Below are 7108 nucleotides of genomic sequence, written 5' to 3' on the forward strand. Positions count from 1 at the left end.
CCACGTCTGAGGTCAGGGGCAGCAGCCGGGAGGAGCTTCCCTACACCCGAGGCCAGGGGCGTTGGCCAGGAGGACCAACCCCACGTCCAAGGAGCCGTGGCTGCGCGAGCACAGGAGGGCCTAGAGGAGGTATCCCACATTGAAGGTCAGCAAGGGTGGTGGTGAGAGATACCCCTCGTCCAAGGTAAGGAGCAGCCGTGAAGAGATACCCCACGCCCCAGGTAAGAGAAACCCAAGTAAGATGGTAGGTGTTGCAAGAAGGCATCAGAGGGCAAACACACTGAAACCATACTCACAGGAAACTAGCCAGTCTAATCACACTAGGACCACAGCCTTGTCTAACTCAATGAAACTAAGCCATGCCCATGGGGCAACCCAAGATGGGTGGGTCATGGTGGAGAGATCTGACAGAATGTGGTCCACTGGAGAAGGGAATGGCAAACCACTTCAGTATGCTTGCCTTGAGAACCCCATGAACAGTATGAAAAGGCAAAATGATAGGATACTGAAAGAGAACTCCCCAGGTCAATAGGTGCCCAGTATGCTACTGGAGATCAGTGGAGAAATAACTCCAGAAAGAATGAAGGGATGGAGCCAAAGCAAAAACAATACCCAGCTGTGGATGTGACTGGTGATAGAAGCAAGGTGCGATGCTGTAAAGAGCAATATTGCATAGGAACCTGGAATGTCAGGTCCATGAATCAAGGCAAATTGGAAGTGGTCAAACAAGAGATGGCAAGAGTGAATGTCAACATTCTAGCAATCAGCGAACTCAAATGGACTGGAATGGGTGAATTTAACTCAGATGACCATTATATCTACTACTGCGGGCAGGAATCCCTCAGAAGAAATGGAGTAGCCATCATGGTCAACAAAAGAGTCTGTAATGCAGTACTTGGATGCAATCTCAAAAACGACAGAATGATCTCTGTTCGCTTCCAAGGCAAACCATTCAATATCACAGTAATCCAAGTCTATGCCCCAACCAGTAACGCTGAAGAAGCTGAAGTTGAACGGTTCTATGAAGACCTACAAGAGTTTTTAGAACTAACACCCAAAAAAGATGTCCTTTTCATTATAGGGGACTGGAATGCAAAAGTAAGAAGTCAAGAAACACCTGGAGTAACAGGCAAATTTGGCCTTGGAATACGGAATGAAGCAGGGCAAAAACTAATAGAGTTTTGCCAAGAAAATGCACTGGTCATAGCAAACACCCTCTTCCAACAACACAAAGAAGACTCTACACATGGACATCACCAGATGGTCAACACCGAAATCAGACTGATTTTGCAGCCAAAGATGGAGAAGCTCTATACAGTCAGCAAAAACAAGACCGGGAGCTGACTGTGGCTCAGATCATGAACTCCTTATTGCCAAATTCAGACTGAAATTGAAGAAAGTAGGGAACACCACCAGACCATTCAGGTATGACCTAAATCAAATCCCTTATGATTATACAGTGGAAGTGAGAAATAGATTTAAGGGCCTAGATCTGATAGATAGAGTGCCTGATGAACTATGGAATGAGGTTCGTGACATTGTACAGGAGACAGGGATCAAGACCATCCCCATGGAAAAGAAATGCAAAAAAGCAAAATGGCTGTCTGGGGAGGCCTTACAAATAGCTGTGAAAAGAAGAGAAGCGAAAAGCAAAGGAGAAAAGGAAAGATATAAACATCTGAATGCAGAGTTCCAAAGAATAGCAAGAAGAGATAAGAAAGCCTTCTTCAGCAATCAATGCAAAGAAATAGAGGAAAACAACAGAATGGGAAAGACTAGAGATCTCTTCAAGAAAATCAGAGATACCAAGGGAACATTTCATGCAAAGATGGGCTCGATAAAGGACAGAAATGGTATGGACCTCACAGAAGCAGAAGATATTAAGAAGAGGTGGCAAGAATACACAGAAGAACTGTACAAAAAAGATAATCACGATGATGTGATCGCTGACCTAGAGCCAGACATCCTGGAATGTGAAGTCAAGCGGGCCTTAGAAAGCATCACAAAGCTAGTGGAGGTGATGGAATTCCAGTTGAGCTATTTCAAATCCTGAAAGATGATGCTGTGAAAGTGATGCACTCAATATACCAGCAAATTTGGAAAACTCAGCAGTGGCTACAGGACTGGAAAAGGTCAGTTTTCATTCCAATCCCAAATAAAGGCAATGCCAAAGAATGCTCAAACTACCGCACAGTTGCACTCATCTCACATGCTAGTAAAGTAATGCTCAAAATTCTCCAAGCCAGGCTTCAGCAATACGTGAACCGTGAACTTCCTGATGCTCAAGCTGGTTTTAGAAAAGGCAGAGGAGCCAGAGATCAAATTGCCAACATCCGCTGGATCATGGAAAAAGCAAGAGAGTTCCAGAAACACATCTATTTCTGCTTTCTTGACTATGCCAAAGCCTTTGACTGTGTGGATCACAATAAACTGTGGAAAATTCTGAAAGAGATGGGAATGCCAAACCACCTGACCTGCCTCTTGAGAAATCTGTATGCAGGTCAGGAAGCAACAGTTAGAACTGGATATGGAACAACAGACTGGCTCCAAATAGGAAAAGGAGTACGTCAAGACTGTATATTGTCATCCTGCTTCTTTAACTTATATGCAGAGTACATTATGAGAAATGCTGGGCTGGAAGAAGCACAAGCTGAAATCAAGATTGCCGGGAGAAATATCAATAACCTCAGATATGCAGATGACACCACCCTTATGGCAGAAAGTGAAGAGGAACTCAAAAGCCTCTTGATGAAGGTGAAAGAGGAGAGTGAAAAAGTTAGCTTAAAGCTCAACATTCAGAAAACGAAGATCATGGCATCTGGTCCCATCACTTCATGGGAAATAGATGGGGAAACAGTGGAAACAGTGTCAGACTTTATTTTTGGGGCTCCAAAATCACTGCAGATGGTGACTGCAGCCATGAAATTAAAAGACGCTTACTCCTTGGAAGGAAAGTTATGACCAACCTAGGTAGCATATTCAAAAGCAGAGACATTACTTTGCCAACAAAGGTCCGTCTAGTCAAGGCTATGGTTTTTCCTGTGGTCATGTATGGATGTGAGAGTTGGACTGTGAAGAAGGCTGAGCGCCGAAGAATTGATGCTTTTGAACTGTGGTGTTGGAGAAGACTCTTGAGAGTCCCTTGGACTGCAAGGAGATCCAACCAGTCCATTCTGAAGGAGATCAGCCCTGGGATTTCTTGGGAAGGAATGATGCTAAAGCTGAAACTCCAGTACTTTGGCCACCTCATGTGAAGAGTTGACTCATTGGAAAAGACTCTGATGCTGGGAGGGATTGGGGGCAGGAGGAGAAGGGGACGCCAGAGGATGAGATGGCTGGATGGCATCATTGACTCCATGGACATGAGTCTGAGTGAACTCCGGGAGTTGGTGATGGACAGGGAGGCCTGGTGTGCTGCGATTGATGGGGTCGCAAAGAGTAGGACATGACTGAGCGACCTAACTGAACTGAACTGAACTGAATAATAGATTGCTGCTGACGCTAAGTCGCTTCAGTCGTGTCCAACTCTGTGCGACCTCATAGACGGCAGCCCACCAGGCTTCCCCGTCCCTGGGATTCTCCAGGCAAGAACACTGGAGTGGGTTGCCATTTCCTTCTCCAATGCATGAAAGTGGAAAGTGAAAGTGAAGTTGCTCAGTCATGTCTGACTCTTAGCGATCCCGTGGACTGCAGCCTACCAGGCTCCTCCATCCATGGGATTTTCCAGGCAACAGTACTGGAGTGGGATGCCATTGCCTTCTCCCAATAATAGATTAGGTTAAACACGATTAGAAAATTATCAGTTAGCATTCCAAGGTAAGAAATATATGACTTTTGGTTTCTTCATTGTTATTATTATTATTATTATTTGCCTTTAGTTCCTTCCTTTAGTGTAGATGATTTGGAATTTTAATAAATTTTCCCTCCTTTGAGTGTGGAATTAGCTCTCAGACAGCAAAGCACTCTTTTGGTAAGCAATGGCACTGTTTTAGAGTCTGTGTTTTTTTGTTTATTTCAAATATTGTGGATGAGTTTGGTGTGTGTATGTGTTAGGGGATGTTTTCTGGTAGGTAGCTGGTGGTGACATGAGAATCCAAACAAGGATACTTAGTTTAAAAATGTATTTAGTTATAAAATTATTTTTTATGTAGTCTTAGTGTTTATTTACACTGAACTTTCAAACAGAATTTAAAATGGCCTGAGAGTTTTAGGTTTATTAGAAAGGGGCAATAGGTTTAAAAGAAATTTGAGAAACAAACTGTGAACAGGGGTTCTTAGTACAAAATGATCTTTTGTTTTGTAAAAGAAAGCACTATGTGATTTTGAGCATACGGAATACAATTTGATCTTTTAAAATATTTATCCACATTTTGTGGAGGACTGTAACTACTTTGGAAATGAGGCATATCTGGAACAATTTTTAAATTTTAATCTTGATAATATACTGGGCAACTCCTAGTTCTGATAACTACCAGAGAAAATGAGGCATTTAGGGGAATAACATGAGGCCAGCAGGGCAGTTTCTCCCACAGAATCCTTTAAGAACATTTGGGCCCTTGGAAAAGTTCAAGAAACTTGACTCTAACCACATTACCCTGCAATCCTGTGGTCCATATCTAATTGCTTCCGTTGATATGTGATGGCCCCAATATTTTGTCTTCTCATTAGCTACTGACATTATCTTGAATTTGTTTCACCCCAAATCTTTACTGACCTATCAGCATATTTTTTTTTTCTAATAGTATGCCACATTTTCTCACTTTTCACATTGCTCTTGCTGTTCCATTTGCTAGAAATAACCTTTCTCCATTGCTACCTGCCAAAATTCTATCCAACTTCTTGGTGCATCCATGCAGATTTTTAAGCCCTCTCTGTTCTCACTTGGCTCCCTCTCTTCACTGTTTCTGGAGTTATTTCTCCACTCTTCTCCAGTAGCATATTGGGCACCTACTGACCTGGGGAGTTCATCTCTAAGTGTCATATCTTTTGACAGTGAAAAGCATCTTATGACACGTCTGTTCATATCTTCATATCTTATGAACAGTGTCATAGTGTTCATGGGGTTCTCAAGAATAATGAAGTGGCTTGCCATTCCCTTCTCCAGTGGACCATGTTTTGTCAGAACCCTCCACCATGTCCCATTTGTCTTGGGTGGCCTGACATGACGTGGCTCATAGTTTCACTGAGTTAGACAAGACTGTGATCCATGTGATCAGTTTGGTTAGTTTTCTGTGACTGTGGTTTTCATTCTGTCTGCTCTCTTATATATAAGGATAAGAGGCTTATGGAAACTTCTTGATGGGAGAGACTGACTGTGGGGGAAACTGGGTCTTGTTCTGATGGGCCATGCTCAGTAAATCTTTAATCCAATTTTCTGTTGAGGGGTGGGGTTGTGTTCCCTCCCTGTTGCTTGGCTTGAGGCCAAACTGTCAGCCTCCATGGGAGACTCCTGGACACTCATAGGCAAGTCTGGCTCAATCTCCCACTGGCCTCTAAAGTCAAATTCCCTGGGGGTTCTCAGTCCCTTTGCCGGATCTCCAAGTTGGGAAATTTGTTGTGAGTCCTAGAACTTTCTTAAAAGTATGAGAATTTCTTTGGTATAATTGTTCTGCAGTTTGTTGGTCATCTGCTTGGCGGTTCTATGGTGGGGCTAATGGCAACCTCCTCCAAGAGGGCTTATGCCACACTCTGGGTGACCCAGGTCTGCTGCAGCCAAAGTCTCTGTCCCTGCAGCCAGTCACTGCTGACCTGTGGCTCCACAGGAGACACTCAAACACACAAAGGCAGATCTGGCTCGGTCTGTTGTGGGGTCCCTGGGTCCTGGTGTGCACAAGGTTTTGTTTGAGCTCTCCGAGCATCTCTGGTGGGTATGGGATTTGATTCTAAATGTGATTTTGCCCCTCCTACCATCTTGCTGGGGCTTCTCCTTGGATGTGGGGTATATTTTTTGGTGGGATGCAACATTCTCCTGTCAATGGTTGTTCAGCAGCGAGTTGCAATTTTGGAGTCCTCTCATGAGAAGATGAGCACACATCCTTTTAATCCACCATCTTGTCCTGAATATTCCTGAATACTCATTGGAAGGACTGACACTGAAGCTGAAGCTCCAATACTTTGGCCATCTGATGCAAAGAACTGACTCATTGGAAAAGACCTTGATTCTGGGAAAGACTGAAGGGTGGAGAAGAAGGGGATGACAGAGGGTGAGATGGTTGGATAGCATCACTGACTTGATGGACATGAGTTTGAACAAGCTCTGGGAGTTGGTGATGGACAGGGAGGCCTGGTGTGCTGCAGTACATGAGGTCGCAGAGTTGGATATGGCTGGGTGACTGAACTGTTTTTATTTGGATGTGACCCCTCTTTTCTGAATTATATCTTTAGCTTATGGTTTTGCCAGGTCTTATGACCTGCCTTATATTATAGTTACTTTATGTTTGTTTCACATTCTGTCCTTGAGGATAGGAGTATTTTATCCATAGTTTTCTATTCTCATACAGTGTTCAAAACAGGACTTGATGCATAGTAGGTTCTCAACAAATATTCGTTGAATTGAGGTAACTCCCAAGTCTATCCATGAACTTTCTCCTCGTTAATCTCCCATTTAGTAGAGCTTTAGAATAATGAAACTATCTGAAATTACAGATGAATTACCTGAAAAGCAGGCATATTTTGAAAAATATGTATTTTAGTTAGTTAAGTCTTCTAAAAATTACTCTTAGAGTAATAGAAACAAAACTAAAAACACAACAAATGGGACTTAATTAAACTTAAAAGCTCTTGCAAAGAAAACCATAAACAAAAGGAAAAGACAGCCTATGGACTGGGAGAAAATATTTGCAGATGATGTGACCAACCAAGGCTTAATTTACAAAAATATACAAACAGCTTACACAGATAAATATATTAAAAAAAAAAAAACCAATCCAATCAAAAATGGGCAGAAGACCTAAATAAACATTGTTCCAAAGAAGATATACAGATGACCTACAGGCACATGAAAAGATGCTCAGCATCCCTAATTATCAGAGAATTGCAAATCAAAACTACAATGAGGTACCATTTCACACCAGTCAGAATAGTCATCATCAAAAAAGTATACCAATAA

At 42.7% G+C, this 7108-nt stretch overlaps 1 pseudogene; it reads left to right on the top strand.

The window, feature by feature from the left end:
- The first annotated feature begins 528 nt into the window (after positions 1 to 528).
- Positions 529 to 1420, top strand: LOC133228454 (craniofacial development protein 2-like; annotated as a pseudogene).
- The last annotated feature ends 5688 nt before the right edge of the window (positions 1421 to 7108 follow it).

Source organism: Bos javanicus, chromosome 17 (genome assembly GCF_032452875.1).
Source record: "Bos javanicus breed banteng chromosome 17, ARS-OSU_banteng_1.0, whole genome shotgun sequence".
NCBI lineage: Eukaryota > Metazoa > Chordata > Mammalia > Artiodactyla > Bovidae > Bos > Bos javanicus.